Source organism: Callithrix jacchus, chromosome 7 (genome assembly GCF_049354715.1).
Source record: "Callithrix jacchus isolate 240 chromosome 7, calJac240_pri, whole genome shotgun sequence".
In the NCBI taxonomy this organism is placed as follows: domain Eukaryota; kingdom Metazoa; phylum Chordata; class Mammalia; order Primates; family Cebidae; genus Callithrix; species Callithrix jacchus.
In genome coordinates, this window is record NC_133508.1 from 24,281,880 (window position 1) to 24,309,308 (window position 27,429).

At 38.2% G+C, this 27,429-nt stretch overlaps 1 protein-coding gene across 1 annotated transcript in view; it reads left to right on the plus strand.

Moving 5' to 3' along the window:
- The window catches only part of KIAA1217 (KIAA1217 ortholog), an 820,488-nt gene that overhangs the window by 149,971 nt on the left and 643,088 nt on the right, over window positions 1-27,429 (plus strand). The window contains exon 2 of the mRNA XM_009000044.5: window positions 16,450-16,539. The gene's annotated coding sequence lies outside the window, so the exon portion shown is untranslated. The remainder of the gene's footprint in view (window positions 1-16,449; window positions 16,540-27,429) is intronic.

Below are 27,429 nucleotides of genomic sequence, written 5' to 3' on the forward strand. Positions count from 1 at the left end.
CTTGGCTTAAAGTCTGTTTTATAAGAAACTAGGATTGCAACCCCTAGTGGTTTTTTTTTTTTTTTTTTTTGGCTCTCCATTTGCTTGATAAATTTTCTTCCATCCTTTTATTTTGAGTCTATGTATTTCTTTGCATGTGAGATGGGTCTCCTGAACACAGCACACCAATGGGTCTTGACTTTTTATCCAGTTTGCCAGTCTGTGTCTTTTGATTGGAGCATTTAGGCCATTTACACTTTATGTTAATATGGTTATGTGTGACTTTGATCCTGCCATTTTTTTACTGGCTGGTTGTTTTGTCCATTAGTTGATGCAGTTTCTTCATTGCATCATTGGTCTTTGCCATTTGGTACGTTTTTGCGTGGCTGGTACTGGTTGTTCCTTTCCATGTTTAGTGCTTCCTTCAGGAGCTCTTGTAAGGCAGGTCTGGTGGCAACAAAATCTCTCAGCATTTGCTTGTCTGTAAAGGATTTTATTTCTCCTTCACTTTTGAAGCTTAGTTTGGCTGGATATGAAATTCTGGATTGAAAGTTCTTTCCTTTAAGAATGTTGAATATTGGCCCTCATTCTCTTCTGGCTTGTAGGGTTTATGCCAAGAGATCCACTGTGAGTCTGATGGACTTCCCTTTTTGGGTGACCCAACCTTTCTTTCTGGCTTCCCTTAGTAATTTTTTCCTTCATATCAACCCTGATGAATCTGATAGTTATGTGCCTTGGGATTGCTCTTGTTCAGGAGTGTCTTTGTGGTGTCCTCTGTATTTCCTGGATTTGAATGTTGGCCAGACTTGCTGGATTGGGGAAGTTCTCCCGGGTAATATCCTGAAGAGTGTTTTACAGCTTGGATTCATTCTCCCCATCACATTCAGGTACATCAGTCAAGCATAAATTTTGTCTTTTCATCTAATCCAATATTGCTTGGAGAAGGCTTTGTTCATTCTTTTTACTCTTTTTTCTCCAATCTTGCCTTCTAATTTTATTTCATTGAGTTGATCTTCAATCTCTGATATCCTTTCTTCTGCTTGATTGATTCGGTTATTGAGACTTGTGTATGCTTCATGAAGTTCTCTTGCTGTGTTTTTCAGCTCCATCAAGTCATTTATGTTTTTCTCTAAGCTGGTTATTCTAGTTAGCATTTTGTGAACCTTTTCAAGGTTTTTAGTTTCTTTGCATTAGATTAGAACTGTTCCTTTACCTCAGAGAAGTTTATAATTATCCACCTTCTGAAGCCTCCTTATGACAATTTGTCAAACTCATTCTCCATCCTATTTTGTTCCCTTGCTGGTGAAGAGTTGTGATCCCTTGGAGCAGGAGAGGCATTCTGTTCTTGATGATTTCATCCTTTTTGCGTTTGTTTCTTCCCATCTTTGTCGATTTATCTACCTTTGATCTTTGAAGTTGGTGATTTGGGATGGGGTCTCTGAGTGGATGTCCTTTCTGTTGATGTTGAAGCTATTTCTTCTTCTTCTTCTTCTTCTTCTTTTTTTTTTTTTTTTTTTTTTTTTAGTTTTCTTTCTAACAGTCAACTCCTTTGCTGTAGGACTGCCAGAGGTCCACTCCAGACCTTGCTTGCCTGGGAATCACCCACAGGGACTGTGGAGGAGGGAGGATTGCTGCTTGATCTTTCCTCTGGTTGCTTTGTCCCAGAAGGATACCTGCCAGGTGTCAGCCAGAGCTCTCCTCTATGAGGACTTTGTTTGGTTATTCAGGGGTCAGGAAGCCACTTGAGGAGGCAGCCTGTCTCTGGTCTGTGTGCTGCTGGGCTGCCTTGGACTCAGCCTGGCTGCTGTGTAGGCTTCCTCTGGCTTTTGTTTACACAGGTGAGATTAGAGCTGCCTTCGCAATGGTGGATGTCCTTCCCCCCACCGAGCTTGATCATTTTTGAGATGGAATCCCACTCTGTCACACAGGCTGGAGTGCTGTGGAGGATCATAGTTCACTGCAGCCTCCTCCTCCCAGGCTCCAGTGATCCTCCCACCTCAGCCTCCTGAGTAACTGAAACTACAAGCACACACCATCATGACCGGCTAATTTTTGTAGAGATGGGGTTTCACCATGTTGCCCAGGCTGGTCTCAAACTCCTGGGTTCAAGCAGTCTGCTCACCCTAGCCTCCCAAAGTGCTGGGATTACAGGTTTGAGCCACTATACCTGGCCAGATCCTGACTCTTGAGAGTTCCTGGTGGCTTATATCCTGTCTAGTAACACAGGCAGGAGATCTGCATCAAGAAAGGTAGACTTCATAAAGTTTCAAGTTAACTTAGATTGAATGATAAAATGCACAAACACTGTGGCTTTATGGTAGTGGTTTTCTGAGCTATAAGCAGTGAGATAGGCAGAATGAACTCCAAAGATGTCCATACCCTGACTCCTGGGAGCAGTGAACATGTGACATTACATGGTAGAGAGGATTTTGCAGATGTAATTAGAGTCGCTTGCCTTGAAATGGAGGGATTATCCTGGATTCTCTTTGTAGAGCCAATCTAATCCTATGAACTTTTGAAAGTGGTGAACTTTCTCCAACTTGGGTTAGAGAGATGTGGCAGAAAAGGAAGTCAGAGAAATTCTAAGCTTCAGACATACTTGACTCAATGTTGTTGGCTCCATGATGGAGGGACCAACAGGATGAGGATGCAGGTGTCTTTAAGAGTCTGAGAGAAGCTCCCCACTGGCCATCAGCAAGGAATTGGGACCTCAGACCTGCAACTACAAGAAACTAAATTCTTTCAACAGCAGGAATGAACCTGGAAATGGATTCTTCCCCCAGAGCCTCCAGGCCAGCTGATACATGGATTTCCTTCTTGTGAGCCTCAGAGCAGAGAAACCAGTTGAGCCACCAAGACTTCTGACGTGCAGAACTATGAGATAACAAATTGTGTTTTTAAAAGCTGCCAAATTTGTGACAATTTGTTATGACAGCAATAGATACCTAATACAAGTAGAAATCTGGGACCAGTCACAGACTTTGGTTCTTAACTGGTCAATGTGGTGAAGATGAAACCTCTAAATTCATTATGAATAGGATTAACATGTTAGACTACACATCTGAATCTGGGTACTGAGATGCATTTAGGTGAATTCAGAGCAGCCTAATACGTTCAGTGGTTCCCAAGGAGTTGGTTGGCATTTTACAACTAGTTTATCTTTGCCTAACTTTTTTTAACCCATAACAAGCTGTGTTTTGCCCAGGAATTAAAGAAAAACATGAATAAACGTGAACCTCTGTTTCAGTGTACTTTCAGTACATAGATTATAAATATGTTTATTGTTAATTTCTAAGTTAAATTTTAAAATAAAGAATTAGAGGTCAAATATTAGAGAGATCAATGTGTATCAAAGTGTTCAGACTGAGACACTTGAGTATTTGAGATGATTCACAAATATTCATAACTAATGTTGACCAAACACATTTTGTTGTTGACAAATGATAGTGTTTATCTCTCTCTTTGGAGCCACAGGTCTCTCGGAGTTATATTTTCAGATTATAGTTTAAGATACAGGGAAATTTTGTCATAACTCATACTTTATCCAAACAGATTGAAACCAGTAATAGAAAGTAGTAGACAAGAAGTTATTGTAAACATCCAATGTTAAATTACTGGAGAACAAAATTCCCAATGGGGAGAGTGGTGGACAATGAAATCAAATGGTAGGTGAGGCCAAGGTAAGGATTTTATTTTGTTCTGAGAGAAGTAAGAAAGTTTTGTAGAGGTTCAAGCAGAGGCAAGATATTCTAACTGCTTTGTTTTTCTTCTTTCCTTCAAGGCCGCGTTCCTTGAAAAAATATTTACCATTTCTTCTTCTGTATTCTTTGCTCTTAAAGCCATTGAAGTCAGACCTTAACAAGGATGAGGTTATCTTCAAATTAGTAGATTCAACATCTCTTTTCAGTTTCATGTTTCCAGATTTGTGGTGACCCTTAATACTTTGACATTAGCTTTCATTCTGAAATTTTCTTCATCTATTTATAACCTCGTTCCAGTCATTTTGACCCTGTTAGCTCTGCGATTCTGGACATATTGATTCATGTCGCTGTTCTTCAATTTCCTCATCTGTGAATTGGGGAAGTAATTGCAACAATTTCATAGGGTCATTATGAGAGTAGTAAGAGATAAGCATTCAGTGCATATTAACAATTGTTACACCCCAAACCAAAGTCCCAATCTTAATTCCTCTCCCAGAATTGCTCCTCCGCCATTAGTGGCATCTCTACCTGCTGGTTTGAATGTGTCTCCTCCAAAATTCAGTGTTTCCATTGTAACAGTATTTAGAGGTAAAACTTTTAAAAGCTGATTAGGCTATGTGGGCTTTTCCGTATTTAATGAGATTAAGGCCCTTTCAAAAGAGGCCTCATGCAGCATTCAGGCTGGCTCGATCTTTTGATCTTTTGCTCTTTTGCTTTTCTGGCATATGAGGATACAGCTCATCTTCTCTTGCCTTTCCATCTCTTCTTCCATGTGAGGAAGCAGCAGAAGGCCCTCTCCAGACACCAGATGCTGACACCTTGATTTAGACTTGCCAGCCTCCAGAGCTGAGATAAATAAATTTCTGTTCCTAATAAGTTACCTAGTTTGTGCTATTCTGTTAGTGCATCACAAATGGACTTAGACACTATCTAAACCAGAAACTTCAGAGCCACCTTTGATATTGAAGTAATCTTGTAGATTTTAACTCTGAGATTCTTCCCTGTATCATTTCTACTACCATGACCTCTTCCCTCTAAGCAGATGCTTTCCTTGTGCTATGTTCTGGTCATATGAACTACACACACTGCTTTCCTTGTGCTATGTTCTGGTCATATGAACTATGCCAGCTACTTAACTGCTCTGCACATTTTTCTTTGACTCTCAGTAGTCCTTTAGTAATCTCACTGCCTCTTGTCTTTAATAACAATAAAATGACAGTCGGAATAAATGCAATGTTTTACCTTGTGCCTACATATAGTATATTAAGAGCTTTCTACACATGATTATTGAGTACTCACAACCACCTTGTAAAGTAGGCATTATTATTATTCCCACTTTATGGAGAAGGCAACTGAAACTTAGATACAAGGTCACAATCAAGTGGCAGAGCTGGGATTTGAGCCCAGATACACCTGATGTCAAAGCCTAGGCTTCTAAACACTATACCCTTATTGTTCCATAAAATGAGCTTATCTTGACAAAATCTCTTAAAATTGTTCTTGTGTATCTTATATCTTTTGTAACTGTCCATTTTGCACAGGATGAGTTCTTTAGCCTGGTATGAAAGACCCTTCAGCATCTTGTCTCAGTTGATCCCTTTAAAATTTGGTGTATTTATGTATTTATTTTTATGTAATTTTGTATACTTATAATTTTATTGTACTTTCTTTTATAGTATTTCTAATTTACTCTAGATTTTTTTCATTATCCACTTCCTCTGTACACACACACACACACACACACACACACGAACACACACTATTTATAGCTTGGGACAAATTCTTCCTGAATTTTTTCCATATTTGTACAGACCTATACAAATATAAATACACACGCATAGGGCTTTTGTTTGTCTGTAGCACTGGAAATATTATATGCATGTATTAGGGTTCTCTGGAAAAACAGAAGCATAGACTGTACATAGATATTTAGAGAGAGAACATGGTTTATTTTAAGAAATTGACTGGCATGACTATGGGGGCTGTCAAGTCCAAAATGTGCAGAGTAGGCTGGCAGGCTGGAGGCCAAGGGAAGAGCTGCAGTCATGAATCTGACAGCAGTCTGGAGGTAGAATTCCTTCTGTTTCTGGGGAATCTCAGCTTTTTTCCCTTAAGAACTTAAGGACTTTGACTGATTGGATGAAGCCCACCCACATTATGAAGGGTAATCTGCTTTATTAAAAAATCTACTTATTTAAATGAAAATCAATTCTAAAAATACTTTCACAGCAACATTGAGACTGATGTTTGAACAAATATCTGGAAACCACAGGCTGGCAAAGTTGACCCACAAAATTAACTACCTCAGTGTATTAATTTATAACTTGCTTTTTCTCATCAACAGGATAACATTGACATCCCTTCATATCAAGAGCTACAATATCCACTTTCCCATCAGCAGCATGTGAGATAAATTTTTCCTTTGTCCTGATCAGCACAGGTCATTAGAATTCTTTGTAGTTAATGCTGATCAAATGGATGAAATATGGCATCTCATTGTACCTTTAATATCCATTTCCCAGACTACTCATGGGAAGTTGAGCATGTTTTTATTTATTTATCATTTAGCCTCTCTTCTGTGAATTGTATTTTGAGAATTAAATCACATTCCTTGCCCATTTTACCATTTATTTCTATTTTTTTCTTACCAATTTACGTATTCTAGAATTTAACTCTCAATCTTTCATGTGGTTTGCAAATATTTTTTCCAGTCTGTCATTTGTCTTTTGACATTATTTGTGGAATCATTTAACTAAATGATTTTCTTAAACTTCCTTTTATAATCCAAACTGCCTTTTGTTTTTATAGCTTTAGAGATTCTTAAGTTCTTTTACTTAAGAACTCCAGTTTTGTTTAAAAATTTTTAATATTAAAATTTTAATTTATCTGGAATTTATTTTTGTATTCTATATAGGATGAAGTTCAATTTCCTTTCCTTCAAATAGCTAGTCAATGGTGACAGTAAAATTTATTAAACTTTATTACATTTTAATTAAATAAAATTTAACAAAGGGAGAAAAGACTAAATAAGCCATCCTTTCTCCTATCAATTAAAATACCATATTTGTCACATGTCAGTTTTCCATAGATACTCAAATCTTTGTATGGATTCTCTATTGATTTGTTTGCTCTTGTGCTGGTCTGATTAAAGAAACTTTATAATAATGTTTCATAGCTTGTAAGGCAAGTCAACAACCGCCTCAGCTTCAAACACATGTAGGCTCTATTCATTTTTCTTATAATTTTATATTCCTGAAGACTCATTCTTCCATGCAAACATCAAATTATTTCACACAGTTCCAATAATAAAATAACCTCTACCGCACCAAAGCAAAAACACAACCCTCTAGGATTCTACTTGTAGCCGCATTATATGATATGTGATGTCAGGGAGAAATATTGCTGTGTTCAGGATATTAAAACTTCTCATCTCAATGAAAGTTGCTTATTTGTTGAACTGATGTCATCATAGTTGATTCAGGTTGATGAAGCCTGAGGGAGAACTCCCCCGCTAGGTCTAGATGATTCTACTGTGCTGATTCAAAAACACTCTAATAAAAGTGGGTGAAAATTTAGTAAAATAAAATGGCATATTTTAGCAAGTTTCTCTTTTTCCTAAGCCGTGATGTTTCCTGTTAGTACGCCACACTTTATTGTATGAAAGAGCAAGGAATCCCCTCTTTTATGGGAGCCAAGATGGTCAAGAGGAGGTCCTTACTCTTGCTGATTTCTGGAGGGTGGCTGCATTCTTTTCCCAGGCTTAACTCCCTCTGCTGGGAATGACCCATCCCATCATGAGCCCTACCCCTGCTTGGGAGGGAAGGTACCATCAGAGCTCCTCGAATGCCTCTCTCCCTTGCCCCGCTGTTCACCAGCTAATCTTCCAGGTTGGCAGCACTGTTTTCAGACCTTTGCATTCTGTAGACCCAGAAGCCCTCTTCCCACGGCAGAGACAACACAAGTGAGCTTGGCATTATAGAGGTCTTGTCCTTGGTGCGATCTCAGTACACACTTCCATGTTGTTCTTCATTTCCTGATAGTTCAGGCTTGTTTGTTTTTGTGTTACTTTTTACCCCTTCTCAACCCGTAACATAGCTCCTAACCACATGCTTTTCTTTGCTGCTGGGAAAGCAGCCCAGATATACAGCTGCTCAGTTAAGCCAGGCCTGGTATAAAGGATTCACAGACAGACCAGCAAATAGGCTGCACAGAGCCTGGGCAAAGATTGCCCTGACCCATGGGCACAGTGACACTCAATTCACTGCTTGCATTGTGTCTGGGGCTCTAAGACAGACAGGCAAAGAGATTTGCCAGAATCTGCCCTTGTCTATACAGCTTTTTGTGTGGGGATGGTTTTTTTCATCCGTTACCAAATCATGACTCTCCTGGCAGTCAGCCTGGGTCAAGATGCAGTGGTTATTTCCTTGTTCCTTCTGAAGGCTGACCTTTTCCAACATCTGCAGCCTGAATATTGAGCAAATAAATGGCTGTCTGTTCACTCAGGAGGAAATTTCTTCATTTCTCTTGTGACCCACCTCTAGGATACATGGCAGGGCCTGAGAGCTGTCTATCCTTGTTAGCAGAGCCTCCTGACTCTCAGGCTGCTGCATTATCACAACATTTGCAAAATCCATTTATTGGATATAGTAGCTAATAAAAAGTTATCACTTGGTATCACAAGTTGAGGCTATACTTTTGGGCATATTTTTAAATACTTGAAAAAGTAACTTGCCTTTGGAAAAACTAGAATGTCTTTTATAAAAATAGGCCTGTTCTGATGTCAGTTTTCCACCTGAATAAAAGTGAATGAATATTAAACATTGTTTCAGGCAGTCTTGTCATTGGAATTAAAGATTCTCTGCTATAATAAATAATTTTTTAAAAACACAAATTTTGTCTAAGCACTGCTAAGCCCAATTTTTTAATAAATGTGTTTTCAGTCCAGGGTACGTACATTTGAAGGGTAGTGTGTGATCATGAAATATAGGTTTTTTGCATAAGTAGCATATATTTTGAATTAACAGTGTAGCTGTCTACCTGTTTAAAAATGGTCTAGCATCTGTATGGAAAATAGATGACTCTTCCCAGTGGGAAGATAGTGTATGTCTTGGAGGAAAAGTGAGTCACATCCAGCACTACTAAATTGTTATTCACTTGAATAACATGTTAGGTCTCTTCAGAAAGAAATGTGATGTGTTGTGTAAAAGGAACACTGGATTCAAGTCAACAGCCTTGACTTCAAGTGGGTGGCAATGCTGCTGCTGTGTGACCTCGAATAATTTATTTATGCTGTCTGAGCATCTCTTTTATTGACTGCAAGTGGAAAGGATCAGACCAGATGGGACTTCTAAACCACATTATTTATACATGGGCATGTCTCAATCGGTCGTGAGGTAGATAATTTATTGCTACTAGAAATAAAGTCCTGACGTTTGCAAACAACTTTTAGTTGTAATGCAGATAAGTTTAGTGCCATGATGTCACTCTCACCAACTAACCTTCTGAAGTGGTTTCTTGACGGGGAGAGAAGAAAGAGTATGAGTTATGGTTGCCACACTGGGAAGAGAAGTAACACTGCTGCCAAGAATTCTGCATGATCAATTTCATTATTTGTGAGCCTGTCAAATGTTTTCATGGACACTGTTCCCAGTAAGTTCCTGGGCATTTGTCTTCCATACAGATATTTGTAGACAATATTTAGTTAATTTTTTTTTTTTTTTGAGACAGAGTTTCGCTCTTGTTACCCAGGCTGGAGTGCAATGGTACGATCTCCGCTCACCACAACCTCCACCTCCTGGGTTCAGGCAATTCTCCTGCCTCAGCCTCCTGAGTAGCCAGGATTACAGGCGTGCACCACCGTGCCCAGCTAATTTTTTGTACTTTTAGTAAAGACGGAGTTTCACCATGTTGACCAGGATGCTCTTGATCTCTTGACCTCGTGATCCACCCGCCTTGGCCTCCCAAAGTGCTTAGTTAATATCTCGTTGACATCTGAGTATACCCTGAGGAAGGAATTCTCCCTTAAATATAACCAGCACACGTAAATTTTAATACATAATTTTGTCAAAACACAGATTTTTACTAGGCAATGCTAAGCCCAAATTTTCATAAATGCATTTTCAGTTCAGGGTACATACATTTGTAGCATAATATATGAACATGAAATGTAGCTTTTTGTGTAAGTAGCATAGATTTTGAAGTCACGGTGTAGCTATCTACCTGTTAAAAGGTAGGTAAAATCTACCCAGGCTGGATTGTCCCTAGCATTCTTTCTGGTTACTTATTCTCTATGCAGGACACGTGTGGATTTTCACACCTCCAAAGTGAAGCCACCGAGGGAATAGAGGCTGACTATATCCAGAGGTGAAAATGTATTTGGAACCAGAAACATCTCTGATTTTCCTGCTCACTGCTTAGTCGTAAACACTGTGATTTCCTGGGGCTTGAGTTTTAAATTCTGGATTTTCATATTCTAGATCTTCTTAGCCTCTAGGCATCTCAACAAAGGCCATATTGAGTCAAGCAATAATCAACCCCCACTCTCTACTTTCAGCAAGCACAGGCATTTCAAGAAGCACCAGGAAATTGATAAGGCAACCATAAGGAATGGTGACATCAGCCAGGGTCATGAGGACTTAACCCATCTCTGGCCAGGGCTCAGTTACCTTATTTACTGTTTATTTTGTGCTAGGCAGGGAGGTAAGTTTTACATACATTAAATCATGTAATTCTCATAACAACTCAGCAAGGTAGGTAATATTAATATCTGCATTTCGTAAATGGGAATCCTGAAGCACATACAAATTAAGGAACTTGCTCCACTGGTAGCAATAGGCTGAGATTCACCCATAGTCAATCTGGCTACAAAATCAAAGCTCTTAACCAGGCTTCTCTGCCATGTCATCAGCACCCTAAGTCAACTGAGTTTATGCCAGCTATGTTTACATAACTGTCCTCTGAAGTAGTTCTTATCCCCGTGGTATATTTGAGGAAGCCAAGGATACGTGAAATTAAATATGTGACTAAGGTAACATGGCTGCAAATATTGATAGGAAGAGAAGGAGCTGGAATTTGAACCTAGGGAATTGTATGTATATGTGTGTGTATGTGCATGTGTGTGTGTGTGTGTATATATGTATATGTGTGTATGTGTATATATGTATATGGTGTATGTGTATATATATGTATATGGATATATGGATATGCATGTATGTGTATATATATGTATATGTGTATATGCGTGTATGTGTATATGTGTGTGTGTGTGTGTGTGTGTGTGTGTATATAGTTTTCTGTATCTTAGAGGAAACTCATAGGAATGAATGTGAAACAATCCCAGCATTTTTTTCCTGGAAAGATCATTTGTCTTAACTGGTTGGAGTTTTCATCTATAGTATGACATCCTTTTCTAGTCACTAGATTACTATCATTGTAGTTTTGCCAAGCTTTAGGTGTTGAATATCTGCCCCTGTCACCCCCGAAATTGATCAATTACAATCCACATTGACTTTCTAAGTATGGGGATTTGAACGAAACACTGATTACCACTCCTTCAGTACTGATGTCTCTGCAAGCCTCTAACCCTAACCTCAGGTTGTTGCAGATTCAAGAACTGCTATGAAAACTCAGTAGCAATCAAAAACCATTTGCTCATAGCATCAAGAATAGTAACAGCAGCATCACCAATGTGTCATTTTAAATTTGCCATTAAAAACAGCATGCACTGAGTGTCACCTACATGCCAGGACCAGGGATTAATAACAGTGAGTCCTGAGTCATGTCTCCAAGCACTTGCAAATTCCTTTCTGCCAGCAGAAGTCCATTCTTCTCCATTTTTATTCAGTTATCCTGAGAAGGTCCTCTATGTTTTGGAATCTTTATATGATGCATTTTTCCATTTGGGGAAAGAAAACCACTCAGCTCCCCAAATTTGATTCAGAAGAGATACTGCACCTATTTGTGGTCAAAAATTGTTAGCAGAGTGAGACTAGGGGGTCTGGGAAAGGTAAGACAAGTATAGAAAAGTAAACTTCATCACCTTGGCAAAGGTAAAGGTATCATAGGAATAGATGAAAGGAAGAAAGCTCTCATAGGATCAATCTGGGTGGGACCAATAGACTTTAAAAGACTTAGGAGAGATAGAATGTGAAAGAAGTTTGAACATTACCTCTGTGTCTCATTCTCAAATTTTAGGAGAACAAGTTCACTCACAGCTTCTAGGAAGTAAAAAAAAACTGAGGGGGCTAACCATGCTGTGTTTGCATCTTGGGGACCCCCTGCCTCTGCCTGCTGCAAGATTGTGTCACACAAACCTTGCCAGGACTGCAGAGAGCTTCATTTACCACCAGGAATATATCTCCACTAGCTGGTGTTCACATTAAGGAAAACAATTAGCAAGTTAATTAATTGTGTTTTTTTTTCCTGCTTCTTTATTTGTAAAGCTGCTTTGCCTTGATCAGTAGTCTAAGCACTTTGACGAGCTCACCGACCTTACCGACCTTACTTCCAGGATTTGCAACGCAAGGTTTATGAAAATATAACATTTTGGAAAAGCCAGCTAATGAAAGTGAGGGTTTAATTTCTAATGACAGGAACTCAGTGGACAGTTTTTATACATTTAGTTACACTTAATTTTTAGAATAGAAGTGGAGATATATTTTCAATTTTTCTTCCCAGTTTTTCATTAATTGACATTCAATGTTCACCCTGAGAAGCATGTAACACTGGCAGCTCACCCATTTAGAGGTCAGGTTTTCAGTATTTTCTGAATGAAACAAACCCAGAATAAGCAATCAAACAGCCTGAAATGAAAGAAAAGATGAAAGTCTGTTAAAAAGCTCATGCATTTTATTCAATTAGAAATATAGAATCTCTCACTGGCCAGAAGTTATATAAAAAAAACTAACCAAGTTAGAAGCAGGATTTTCTGATACCAGAAACAGGAATCAAATCAACACAAATAAATACTATAATCTGGGCTCATTAAACCTAGGGACTTCCCATACCTTAATATTTTTCCAGAGCTTCACAACTCATAAGAACATTGCTATTCATTCTCTTAATTCCATCTTCTCAGAAACAAAATTAAACTATATTTGGTATATTTTTTAAAAAGGGTATTAGGATTAATATTCTTTACCAATAATTCAATTAAAATGATATTTTTCTGAAATATGACTCTTTTTTTTTTTTTTGAGATGGAGTTTCGCTCTTGTTACCCAGGCTGGAGTGCAATGGTGCAATCTCAGCTCACCGCAATCTCCACCTTCTGGGTTCAGGCAATTCTCCTGCCTCAGCCTCCCGAGTAGCTGGGATTACAGGCATGCGCCACCATGCCCAGCATGGCTAAATTTTTTTTGTATTTTTAGGAGAGACAGGGTTTCACCATGTTGATCAGGATGGTCTCGATCTCTTGACCTCGTGATCCACCCGCCTCAGCCTCCCAAAGTGCTGGGATTACAGGCGTGAGCCACCACGCCCAGCCCTGAAATATGACTCTTAAAGGGTGTGACTTATCATAAAACTGAATTTATGTGTGCTACCTCTTTCATGAAGGTGCTAGATGAAGAATTACTATATGCTGTTGAACATGCTGCTTCCTGCCTTACTCATAAATCAGGTATTTTACTCCCAATTTTAAGATGGATAAATGAGCGATAGTTAAGTGAATGGATCTAAGCAATGTTTGAGTTTCCCAGGGCCAAGACAAGACGTCATCAGCTCTTCTGTTACTGATTTCGTCCTCTCTAAGTTAGATTGAAGAGAAGACAAGGAGAGGCCCATTGCTGCTGTTTTTCTGGCCCTGCAAATTGTTTCTTTCTCTCTCTGTCTCTCGCTCTCTCTCTTACTTGCTGTCTATCTTTCAATGCTCAGAATTGAAAAGTGCTCTTCACTTTCACTTTAGGTAAGTGCAAAGTATAACATTTCAATGTTTTTCCATTGTAAATCAGGAAAATGTCAGTATACATATAGCATGACAGTAAAGCATTCAGATTTATGGACCTGTAAAGCTCAGTTCAGATGGATTCTGCATTGTGGCATCAGTGAAATGAAGCAGCATGTGTCATGAACTGAGCATTTAGCCTATGCCAAGCACATGGCAAGAATCTAATATATCCTTTGCTTACACAGGAGGCAAATGTATCTAATGTATCCCTTGCTTACATAGGAAGAATGTATGAAATATTTTATGGTATCATTTCTGTAGTTCACCCAGACCTGGATTCTGTTTGATATTAACCAAGTCACGTTTTGTTCTTATCCTGACATTCACCCCTCATGGTTAAGCTATCACACTTCCAGCCCACAGCTTCTACTAATCTGCTGTGAGTTATCATGGTTTTGTCTAATAATCCCTCTTTGAATGGTGGTATGGTGTTCACCTCTTGAATACCATATGTTTTATATTTTCTGAGCAAAGCTGTCACTTTCTTTTATTTCTATTCTAAAGTCTCTTTCTCTCTTTCAGATGTCATGGGATAACTCTTTACTATTTAATTTGTTCACAAGGTCAAGTGACCATAATGCTGGCTCTGCCACTAGCTAGCTCTGAGACCTTATTGACTTAACATTACTAGGCATCAGTTTCCCACTGCTATAGCAAATTATAGCCCCTAAACCCTCTCATGTACCTTCTCCCTATAAAATGCTATTATTTCATAATTCAATTCATACCCTTCATGATTCCATAATCTTTGCTCATATCTCCTTAATATAAAACAATGCTATAATCATAGATATATGATTATAGCATTGTTCTAGATTAATATATATAATTTAGAGATCTTTTATATATATAATTATATATATACACACATATATATGTGTATATATGTAAAATATATATTTTTATATGTGTATATATGTAAAAAATATATATTTTATATATGTATATACATATATAAATTATATATATGTGTGTGTATATATACACACATGTATATATGTATAATACACAAAATCATTTGGAGATCTTTAAACCACCTGATGCTGGGACCCTACTCCAGACCAGTTAATCTAGGAGTGGAGTCCACATTTTGTTTGAAAGCTCTCCAGTTGATTCTAATGTGTAGCCAGAATTAAGAACTACCAATCTTCACTAAGGCATCTTGATTTTATCTTTGGCATCTCTACCAGTCACTATTACAAATAATCAGACAGAAAGCGTGTTTGTCTGTTCTGTGTTGCTATAAAGGAATACCTGAGACTGAGTAATTTATAAGGAAAAGAAGTTAACTGTGCTCACAGTTTGTCAGGCTGTGCAAGCATGGTGCCAGTATCTGCTCAGCTTCTGGTGAGGTCACAGGAAACTTCCAATCATGATGGAATGCAAAGGAGGAACTGGTATATCACATGGCATAGTAGGAGCAAGAGAAAGATGGAAGGTGTGCCACACTGTTTTCAAAGAAGCAGATCTCATGTGAACTCAAAGCAGGAACTCACTCATTACTGCAAGGAGGGCACCAAGTCATTTATGAGGGATGAGCTTCTATGACCCAAACAGCTCCCACCAAGCTCCAGTTTCAACACTGGAGATCACATTTTAACATGAGATTTGGAGGGGACAGATATCTAAACTGTATCAGAAAGAAAGAGAAAACTCTTCTAAGAGCTCTCTTTATAGAAGCAGAGGAGCAAGGGACTAGGAGTCTAATAGAAGGCAGGTAGCTAAGAACAGAGAAGCTGTTGCATTGGGAAAATGTAAATTTTTTGGCTGAATATGAAATTCTGGGTTGAAAGTTCTTTTCTTTAGGAAAATATAATTTTATAGGCATGGAATATAACCCTTGATAAGCTTGGCTGGTTGGATTCTAGGATACCCAAGAAAAGAGTGGTTGGACTCTATTTTAACCACTATTTCACCTTGTTCTAAAAAGTTCTCCCCATAAAAATGCACCCAGTTTTATATGGTACAGTAGTGGATATAAAGCTTGCTTTACAATTATGCTTCAGGGTCAGTTTTGCTGGGATGGCACTCTTCCACAAACATGGGGCATACACACATCTATTATAATTCTATCCCAGTATCCCATGTTGCTTGCTTTTCTTTCTCATGAATTCTTTGAAAAGCCATCTTGTAGCAGTTGAATTGGAATCTATAATTCAGTGCTTTTTTTTCTTGACTATGAAAGTTTTACATTTCTTCCAATAGAAAAGAAATGGTTAGATTTAAAGCCATATATGCTTAGGGCTGAGACTGTCATGAAATTCTACAACTGTGTTTGATGACAACAATAAAAGGGGGAGCTATGAAGAGTTAGGTTTAGGGTGAGGGGCGTCATAGTGCAGCAGAGAGGACACTGACTTACGTCTCTCAAACTGGAAGTTAGACTCACTCTGTCATTAAGTGGTTTGATGCTGCCAACTTCTTTTTAACCTTTAAAATATTTTTAAACCTGTAACTCTGATATTAGTGTGACAGGATCATCTCTAGGGTCCCTTTAAGCACGTAGGTGCTATGGTTTCAAACTCATGTGTCACTAGCTGCATTTTCTTTGGCTGATGAATGGATTGCCAGTCTAATTGTTCTTTTTAAGTGATACTGAAGTTTCTAAGATTTTAATGAGATGTACTCGCCTGTCAGGCTGAGAGCTCATTGACTGTCTTCCCACAGGCATTAGACCAGAGGACCTTATGAGCACAACCATATCACTACATCCTGTTTGATTGTCCATTTTCTTTTATACAGGGTTTCACATCTGCAGGAGAAATTTCTTTTTTATATGTCCTAATATGTGAAAGTCTATTTATTATTTTTTATCATTTCTAGGACTGTTTCCTTGGGCCCTCGGTTTAATGCTGTCCACCACCCATGAGCAAAACTCTTTCCATGGCAAGAAACGTCGAATACCTGTAGTGGGTGAGTGAGACAACTTCATAATTGGCGTGTTTGTATTAACAGTGTTGCTGCATTGCTTAATGTATTTTTGCCTTAAGTAATTCCAGTTTCCCTAGGATAATATTTATAGGTTTCTGTGGGCCATATAACTTTGCCTGTCAGATATGCACAAAGTGTGTCTTTAAAAATCAGGAAGCCAATTCTCTTTGATAGCTTCTGAATAAATGTTCACTCTCAAAAGCTTTAACATTAGCTATCAATTGACCCTTGAATATAATACAGGCTTTTAAAATCTATCTTCTTATAAAATCTATCTTCTTAGTTGGCTAGCATCTGTTTTGTCATATACCCAATAAGCACAGGTAGTAAAAATTCATATTGGGATGCCAATGTTCGTGACAGAGGATTTCATGGACACAGCGAAAATGTTGATTTGCACCACATGCAGGCACTGGTTTTCCACTCTTTCTTGTCAAGCTCCCACAGAGGAACCACAGAAGCAGGATTGCCTGGGGCACACAGTTCAGCTGAACCAACAGCCAGTGCAGAGAAGTTACCAGGTAACACAGATGCGTATTGTCACAGTAAAGAGACACAAATGCCCTCCGATTTTTTTCTTGGCAGGGAGGCTCTAAAACAAAAAGACCGACTAAGGAGACAGTTTGGCTCTGAACAGTGCGAGACATTGAGTCAGATCATGGCAAGATAAAATCCAGACATGATTTATATTGAAATAACATGCTTCTCACACAGAGCACTTTCTTTGGAGAGGCATACTTATGCACCAAAATGGATTTTTAAAAAAATTGGTTCTGTCAAGCCAGCGGACAGTATAAAAAAGTGGCATTCTGATAGCAGTTTGGGTCAGCTCTCCCTTGTTGCTTAAAATGACCATATTATTTGTCTCTTGACTTATTTAAATAATTTTGTTTCCAGAGGGATTTGTTTGCTAGGGTATAGAAGATTCAATCATTCATTCAGTAAATATTTACTGAGCATCTACTCGGCTTATGTTCAAGGTTCTATTTCAGATGGGAAGCTCTCTTGAGCTTGTATTTTAAGAGAGAAGCAAAATTAATACACAAATAAGTGAAAGATATGGTGTGTCAGATTGTGATAAATGCATTGGAATAAAATAAAGCCAGGCATGAAGATAAGGCATGCATTGATGAGGAGAGGGTGCTATTTTAAATAGCATAGTCAGAGAAAGCCTCACTGAGTGAATAATATATGGGTGATGAAGTAAGGAGCAGGAGGTACATCTGTCTAGGGAAAAGTGGTGGGATTTGGAGTAGGATGGTCTTAGCAGAGGTGTTGAGCAGTGACAGGTTCTCAAACTGCTTTGGAGGAGGTAGAAATGACAGGATTTTCTTCCAGATTGGATTTGGGGTATGAGAGAAAAATGATCGGGTTGACTTCAGAGTTTTTGGCTTGAATGACTGTAGGATGGAGTTGTCATTTACTGGCATGGAGAAGACTGTAAAAACAAGTTTAGAACATGTAGAATTGGTATATCTGAAGTTTGAAGTATTTATTAGACATCCACCTGTAGAAATCAAGTGGGCAGTTGGATATGCAAGTCTGGGCAAGATCTGTGATGAGACATACATTTGAGGTTATCAGCTCTTAGATGGCATTCAAAGCTCCAAGGCTGGATGAGATAATTTAAGGTAATGATTCTCAATGGAGACCCACCTTCACCCTTAGAAATTCTTCTGCAGTTGGTCTGTGATGGATCTCAGACTTTGGCATTTTTAAAAACCTCCCAAATGTTTCTTATGTTTGTCTTAACCTGCGATGTAGGTTAAGTACCTCTGACTTAGAGACTGAGTGTTGCTAGAGATGAGAAATACTCTTAAGACAGAGTTCAAGAAGCGTTTTAAGATCAAGGATATGAGGAAGAACCAGAGAAGAGAATGAACTACTGTGAGACAGAAGGAGAAAAAGCAGAGTGAGGGATTCTGAAAGCCAAGCCTAACATATTAAGGAAGAAGGGGTGATTAAATATATCAAATGTTGCAGACACATCAAACAAATGAAAACTGAGAGCTGACCATTGGATTTAGCAAGTTGGGTCTTTGGTGGCTTTACAAAAGCTAAATCAGTAGTCCAACAGGGTGATGTCTTGGCTGGAGTGGATTCCAGAGAGAATGGGAAAAGAGAGATTGGGACTTGTCCTTCTAAGACCATTCTTTCAATGAGCTTCTGTATAAATGAGAGTAAAGAATCAGGGAGTTAGCTGAAGTAGGAGGTGGGGGAAAGAAAGTTTTATTTTTTTAAGATGGGAAAAACAGTAGCATATTTGTATGCTCTTGGAAATGATCCAATAATAGAGAGGAAAATGATAACATAGGAGAAGGAAGGAAGAACTGATGGAGCAATCCCCTTGGGTGAGGAAGAAAGGGATGTATGTGCAATGAATGCTTTAATTTGGGTGACAGCATGACAATTTCTCCACATAACAGAAAGAAAGGTTTGAATACATGGGCCATTTCCAGATAGGTGAATGCTTCCAGTGGTGGGCGCTGGAGGACATTCTCTTCTGACTGCTTCCGTTTTCTCAGGGAAATAAGAAGCAAGGGCTTTAGATGAGAGAAGGCATAGGAAGGAGAGATTAGAGGCCTGGGAAGTGAGTGTAGTATGAAATATATATCAGGAAAAATGAATGAGTTTATTGCAGCACTATTCACAATAGCCAAGATTTGGAAGCAACCTATGTGTCCATCAATAGGCTAATTGATAAAGAAAAAGTGGTACATGTATACACAATGGAGTATAATTCAGCCATTAAAAAAATGAGATGTTGTCATTTGCAACAACATGGATGGAAGCAGAGTTCTTTATGTTAAGTCAATGAGCCAGGCACAGAAAGACAAACATTGCCTGTTCTCACTTATCTGTGGAGCTAAAAATGTAAACAGTTGAACTCATGGATATGGAGTAGAAGGATGGTAACCACAGGCTGGGAAGGGTGGTTGGGAGAGGAAAGGAAGCGGGGATGGTTAATGGGTACAAAATATATTTAGAAAGAATGAGTAAGACCTAGTATTTGCTAGCAAAACAGGGTGACTATAGTAAAAGATAATTTGTTTATTGAAAAATAACTAAAAGAGTATTACTGGATTGTTTGAAACAAAAAGGATACATCCTTAAGGGATGGCACTTTATTTATCCTGATGTGATTATTATGTATGACATGCTTGTATCAAAATATCTCTTGTAATCCATAAATACACACTCTTACCATGTACCCACAAAAATTAAAAGAAGAAAACAGTAACAACAAAAATGAATGAGTAAGTGGATCAAGAGCACATGCTCTCCTGGAAGGATCCAGTTAGTGTAACCCTAGCCAGATCTTGCATTGGGGAAATCCCACCCAACAATCTACCTACCAATAGCAGCTTGCCCCGTCTACGTCCCACTCCCCCATAACCAATCAGAACACCCTGCCCCTCCTCACCCACTATAAAAACCCTATGCCTCAGGAAGTCAGCACGACTTCTCTGTCCCCCCTCTCCCAGACCATAGAACCTCACCCAGGAGCGGAATAAATTGGAATTTAATTGTTCTTAAAAAAAAAAGTTCAAGGGTCACAGGTTTAGTTTCAGACAGCAGCTTTGTGTGTGCTTTTCAGCTGCATTCAGCTGCTTGCCTGGTGCAGAGAACCTGGAGAGTCAGATTTAACCAGGGTGGAGTTCTCAACAGGTGAATGCAATGTAGAAAGGGCTAGCCACAAATTAAGCTATATGCAATGGTGTGATTCTAATGATGAACCCTGTGATGTGTACTAGACTGGGGGAAAGTGAGGATACCAGAGGAGTGGAGCAATGGAGGTCTGGATTGGGTCAAAAAAATTGCTGAAGCCACGGTTCTAGTAGTTTCACTATGTGAAACAACTGTTTTGATGAAAGGTAAACACATTTGTTACTGAAGCTGATTTTACTTTGAATCTACTTAATTAAGTTTTTAACCATTGAAATTAGTTAAATTATGCAAAAAGAGCTATAGCTTTGAACATTAATATGCATTCTTTCACTTACAATTATGAAATGAATATATTAGTGAATAATCTAAAAACAATTAGTGATTGCTAGAATACATCTCAGTCGTCTGTCTCTTGTAAATTAATAAATTACCAATGACAGAATTAAACTATACTGAGCACTTTTGAAATATTTATGCTTCTTTGCAACCTCAGTGGTTTGGGGAATTGATGACAAGCAGCAAAATATGTCTCCTCCTATTTTGTAAATCACTTTAATTTTGCCAAATACCTGAAAAGGAATTCAGTACAATCAAGAAACACTTCAGAAACCTAACTGATAAAATTGCGTTTGTAAGATTAATGCCAGAGCGACAAAATGCTTGACTTTGATAAGATTTTGTCTGTTACACTTCAGAATTCCTATATGTGAATGGGGAATTATCTACTTTATAACCTGATCAAATGGTCTGACTCATTGAATGAAGAAGGCAGCTTGGATGTGTTGCTCCATGCCTACCTTTCTGATTGGATGAGGAGTGGCAACTTCCTGTAGCATTAGAACCTGGCATGGTGCACCCACATGCAGCTGTCCTGATTCACCCATACACCCTTAAGGCCAGGTCACTTCCCATTGACTCCATCTTGTCTGGTCCTGGCTTATGTTCTGATGTCTGATGCCTAAGCCCACCTACCCACCAATATCATGTCACAGGTGTGAGGACATCATGAACTTGTGCTGTTTACCTCTTTCATTGTGGTAAAAATATGGTTTCCAATTCTGCAAAACAGAGTGTTTCATGTCTTAAAGGAGTTATAACTTTTGACATTGTCAAATTTAAAGTTTTGAATATATTCAAAAACCATAAAAATACATACAAACCTCCCACAGTTTTGAGGTTTTATTTCTATAAAACATTCTATACCAAATACACTATCAAATTCACATTCTTATATATACCTCACTGCACAGATGAGGGTGGAAAGTCACAAATATGAGTCTATGTACAGCAGACATTGTCACTATGTGAAGATGTCCTCAGTGTCAAAGTGCGGCAGTTTAGATGATCAATGTTAATCAATAGTTGCATGAAAACAAGACAAATCACCACCTAAAAGGGACTGCATAGACACTTTCTAAAGCAGATACCATCAACAAGAGAGAGGAAGGATTTGAAGGGGAACTAGACAGAGGCTGATATGTCTACAGAATGGTGATTGGGAAGCACAGTTTTATACTCCCTGATATTTGAATTATGTTTGTTTTATCTTGTTTGAAATAGCATCTGGGAATCATTTGTGTCCACTGTACTAATTTATTTGTATCTATTGACTGATGGATTGAATGGCAATTAGGAAACAAATCACCACAACGCTTAAAAAGAAAGAAAACCTGAACTTTAATCTGTGTTCATCATTCAAGGCAGCAAATGGTCCATCTTCTGGGAGTGACTCTCAGCAATGTTTCTCATGCTAAATATTAAGTACAGGAATGTCTCCTGCTTTACTTAGGGTTCAAGTGTGTTTGTAAACCCTGCTCTGGCAAGGTGTCATAGAGATTGAAAAATATTTATATGATTCCTCATAAAAATAAGTTAAAAATGGAAAATGTGGCTAATGCTATAATTAACAGATTAATTAGAAAATAGATCATAAAAACATGGGGACAGATGAGAAGACAGAACAACTATTCATTGTGGTGGGAGAGTTTACATCTTTGGGATGAATTTCTCTAGAGAGATAAGTTATATCTCTCTTTTACCTAGAATGTTTTGCATTTCAGTGATAGCTGTTTTAACTTCATGCACCGTTTATTAAAAACAATTCAAAGGATTAAAGATAGGGATAGATATATTCTTTAAGTTTCTATGGTCATTTCTAGAGTCAATCAAATAATACTATGCTTTACTGAAATGACATCTTTGAACCAAGTGAAGTTATGATAGTACACTGACCTGAAACTTAAGAATTGTGGTCTAGGACCAATGTCCTAACTTACTCTTTACCTTAGGAAAATAACATAAAGGAAAGGCTTGAGACTACATAATCTCTCAGATTCTAGCCTTCAGCATTTAAATGTGTAGAATAAAAGGTGGGATGCAAGTGAGCTATTTTTTGCCTCTTGCTTAAAAAGAAATTGAAAAAAATCTTCACACCTCAGAGTTGGTTGCTGTGGACAAAAGAAAATGTCAGCACACATTTTTAAAAAATACTTTTTTTTTTTTAGAGCAGTTTTAGGTTCATAGCAAAATTGGGTAGAAGGCACAGAGCCTTCCCGTATACCATTATCACGTTCTCCACCAAAGAGATGCCTTTGTTAAAGTCAAGAAGTCAATGAACCTACATTGACACATCATTCTCATCCAGAGTATATCTTCGGCTTTGCCCTTGGTTGTTGTACGTTCTGTTGATTGGAATAAATGTATAGCGACATGTAGCCACTATTACAGCGTCATACAGAACAGCCTTACTGCCCTAAAAATCCTCGTGCTCCACCTAATCCTTCATCTCTCCCCACTAACTCCTAACAACGACTGATCTTTTTACTTTCTCCATAGTTCTGCCTTTTCCAGAATGTCATATAGTTGGAATCAAATTGTATGTCTCAGATTGCCTTCTTTAACTTAGTAATGCACATTTAAGTTTCCTCTGTGTATTTTCATGATGTAATAGGTCACTTATTGAGTATCAGCCAATATCCTATTGTCTGGATGTACCAGTTGATCCATTCCCCTATTCAAAGACATCTTGCTTGTTTTCAAGTTTTAGCAATTATGAATAAAGCTGTTATAAACATCTGTGTAGGTTTTTTGTGTGGCTATTAAGTTTTCAACTCCTTCGGGTAAATGCCAAGGAATGTGATTGCTGAATTGCATGGGAAGGGTATCTTCCCATACAATTGTAGATAAGAAACCATGAACTTTCTTCCAAAGTGGCTGATCCATTTTGCATTCCCCCCAGCAGTGAATGAGAGTTCTTATTGCTCCACCTCCCCACCAGCATTTGGTGTTGCTGGTGACTTGGATTTTGGCCATTCTAATAGGAATATGGTGATATCCCATTTTTTGTTTTGTTCTGTTGCATTTCTCTGATGTCAAATAATGGGGGTAACAACTTTTCTTATCCGTTCTTGATTACTTTAAAGCTTGAAAGTATGTTCTGTGGATGTCCAGAGAAATCTAACCCTGAAAATGCCATCAGCAGGCCAGGGAAGTATACTGTCAGTCTAGTGATTGCTGACATGTCCCTTCTCAGAGCAAGCTACAGCCTTATTTTATGTCATCTTCATCTCTTAAGCTAATTTAGCCTGTAATTCACTGTCAATTCAATAGTCTCAGGAGTGAAATTATTTTCCAAGGTAGGGAGGCCTCTCTCTTGGTCAGACCATTATCCAGGGAAGAATGAAATTCAGCCACTATAATACATAATCTCTTGCTTTTCCATTCGCCTCTCTAATTATCCTACCATGAGCACTGACACGTGGTAGAATTAGAGGAATTATTCCTGCAGATTTGCCCTTCACTGCAGGCTTCAGGTTTGTCCCCAGCAACTTGCTTACTAGTTTCCTGTTCTTGGAAACAGCAGAGTGTCTGGCACCCACTAATTCCCAGTTACCAATAGTTAGTTACCCATTAATTCCAGCACCCCATCCTCAACTCACTGAAAGTTTAACTTAAAACACAATTGTATGGGGTGGGTCATTCTGCCACCTTTCCTCTTCTCCCATATCTCTAGTCCTGCCACACTCTTCTCCCCTGATGGTTTAAATTGCTATTTTGGGAGGGAAATATTTCTGTTTCCTGAAGCCAAAGAAACAGAATAAACAGTATGTTCTTTGAGTTTTGTAGTTCACAGTATACTATTAAAATTTTAATTTGTAAATAAAATTTGTGTAAGGTAAACAATGTGATGTTTTGATATATACACAGTGAAATGATTATCACACTAAATCTAATACACTTATCTCCTCATATAGTTACTGTGCATGTGTGGTGAGAACACTTAAGATCTACTCTCTTGGCATATTTTAAAGCATGCAATACAGTATTGAGTATACTCCTCATGCTGTACATTAGATTGCTGGAACTTCTGTATCCTACAGGACTGAAACTTTGTACCCTTTGACCAACATCTCCCCATTAAAGCCCCAAAGTTGGAATCTCTAAATGGGGATACTGATGGTGAGTAGATTTGAAGATAAAGGACTTCATCTGGGAGAGTCTCAGAAGGAAGCCACATAGGAAGCAAATTAGAAAGACAAATGCTCTTCTCTCTTTGTAGACTTGCTCTCTGTAAGTCCATGGATGACCTCCATAAATCCAGGAAAAGTCTCCCGTTCATCTTTGTATCTTCAGCATGTAACCCGGTGCTCAGGATTTAGGAGGTGCTTGATAAATATTTGTGGAACTGATCAGAACAGAGCCACACACAGATGAGCCAGGGACACATGGCAGTCAACTAGTGACTGAGTCCAACTGATGACAGAGCAATGGGGAAACGATGGAAGTGGACTTCTCACCCCTGCTTATATTCACAAATATCTTTGTGCTGCATTTTTGTTTGAAGCTGTGTGCCTAGCTAATCCATGAATACAATCAATTCCGAATTGAGCTGTCTTTCAAATTGTTGAAACAGGAACAATTGTTGTAACCATGTTTAGTGGGTTATGTGTGGTGCCAAAGGTGCCCACAAGAAAGAGTTATTTCCCATGACCACTTCATAGTCATGAAGTAATGCTGGCTCTTTGAAATGTACTTACACGTATTTCCTATTCAGGTCTGGGTGTGATTGTATGAATGATGACTTCAGTGCCAAGGGCGGCTGTAGGGTTCATAGACAAATCATTATTCTGATGTTGGCTCCTGTCCTTCACAGATAATTTTAGGAAAAAAGCTGACACTGTAGTGACCTTTTCTATTTCCAGGAGCCAAGTGTTCCTCTGATTGCTAATTCTGTGGTTGTTAACATGGGTGTCTTCATATTTGGTTTAGAAAACAATATTGTTCTGAAACACTTTCCTTTGAATGTCTGGTGTCTCATGTTCATTCAAAAGGATTGTCTCTTGCGTCCACGTATGGCTGACCCTACTAGTCAGTTGCTTTTTAGTCAAGCACTTTCTGAAAGACAAAAGATCTGTGTTAAGCATGCTTAGGAAAAATGATTGCAGAAATAACTGTATCAGTCAGAGGCCAGAATGCTCTTTCAGATTAGGGTATCAGACAGAGGAACCTACTGGGCTTTGGTCAATGTATTTCATTTTTAATGTACTCGCTAGGGTGTAGTAGAGAGAGAAGTTGTGCAGGATCTCTGAGGCTGAGCATTCAACCCCTGAAAACCCAACAACTGACTTAAATCAATGGCAGTTGAACAGAAGCACCAGCTTCAGGGTGAGGTTGATTTTGCATGTGTGTATTCTCTTAAAAGACACATCTTCTGTTATTAACATAGCAACTATTAGACTGGGTGATTATGATTATTTTCTGTTTTAAAAGTATTTATTTTCCCTATAAATGTCATTTGATAACAAATTCGTAGTTATTAAGGAACTAGGAACTATGGACCTTGTTGATTTTTTTTTTAACTTTTGAAGGAATTTTCAGATAAAATGTTAGTCGCTTTGAATTTTGGAGTCAAATTCTCCAATTGCTATAACCAGTAGAGAATACATTTTCCCATACCTTATTCTGTAAGCCCATCAAATAATATAATTTTGAAGGGATTTGAGGCCCCTCTTAATTTAATCTTTACCATTAAAATATTTCTGTCTCTACTTATTAGGGAAACAGAGTAAGAGTCAGGAATCGTAGGCTTTAGAGTTGGCATTGCCATCTTCTGGCTCTTACCCTTGGAACATCATTTAGTTCCTCTGAACCTCAGTTTCCCAAATTATAAGAAGTAAAGGATAATAGTAGCTAACAGTATTGATTATTATAGCCAAGAAAGTGTGTCAGAGTCTTTTTTTTAAATTTGGTATGGATGCAAAAAATAGATTGTGTCAATGCTGGGGCACAGTGGGTTGCTGGTTTTTAATCTGTAAATCACAACCTTTGAAATGTTTCCATTATTAATTTTCTTATAGCTAAGAGTTGTAAAGCAAGGGAGGGAGGGAGGAAGAAAGGAAGAAAGGGGGAAGAGAGGAAAGAGATAAAGAAAGGAAAGAAAGAAAGAGAAAGAAAGCTATAGGTGACTATTAGGCTAAGTTAGAACCTGTCTAATGTGAATGTAAGGCTTTTCACATCTCTGTCTGGGTCATTATTCACAGTAACATAAGAAAAACAGAATTATATTTGTGAACACATACTACCCTTAAGATTTTTTAATACTGTAATCAAGCTATAAAATCCTCATTTTTAGTTATTTCTTTTATACCATACACTCTTGGTTTCTTTTAAATAAAAATCTAAATTGTTGGGTTTTCATGACAATCCAGATATGATTACCCTTTGAAAGAACCTGAAATACATACATACATACATACATTTATTTATTTATTTGACAGGGTCTCACTCTGTTGCCCAGGCTGGAGTGCAGTGGCATGATCTCGGCTCACTGCAACCTCCACCCGCAAAGAACCTGTAATTTTAAAACAACTATAAAGTTTCACCAGAACTGAGACTTTATTTCCTTTTGAAGAACCTAAAATAAAAATTATCCAGCTACTGGCCCATGCTTATTATATCTCTCTTATGAAATAGTTACCTTTGTGATTTTGTGTAAGTCTCATAAATTTTTACCTAGGATTTTTTTGATTGGCAAGATTGTTCTCTGTTAATAGAGAACAATACACAAACTCTGTCATATTTTTAGCAGAATTTTACATTTGCAAAACAGAATACAGTCAAGTCTGCAATTGTTTTTGTGTAGCTTTGCAAACATTTCCACCTGTCTTAACATAGGATGTCCACACTGTGTGCAAAGAACAACTT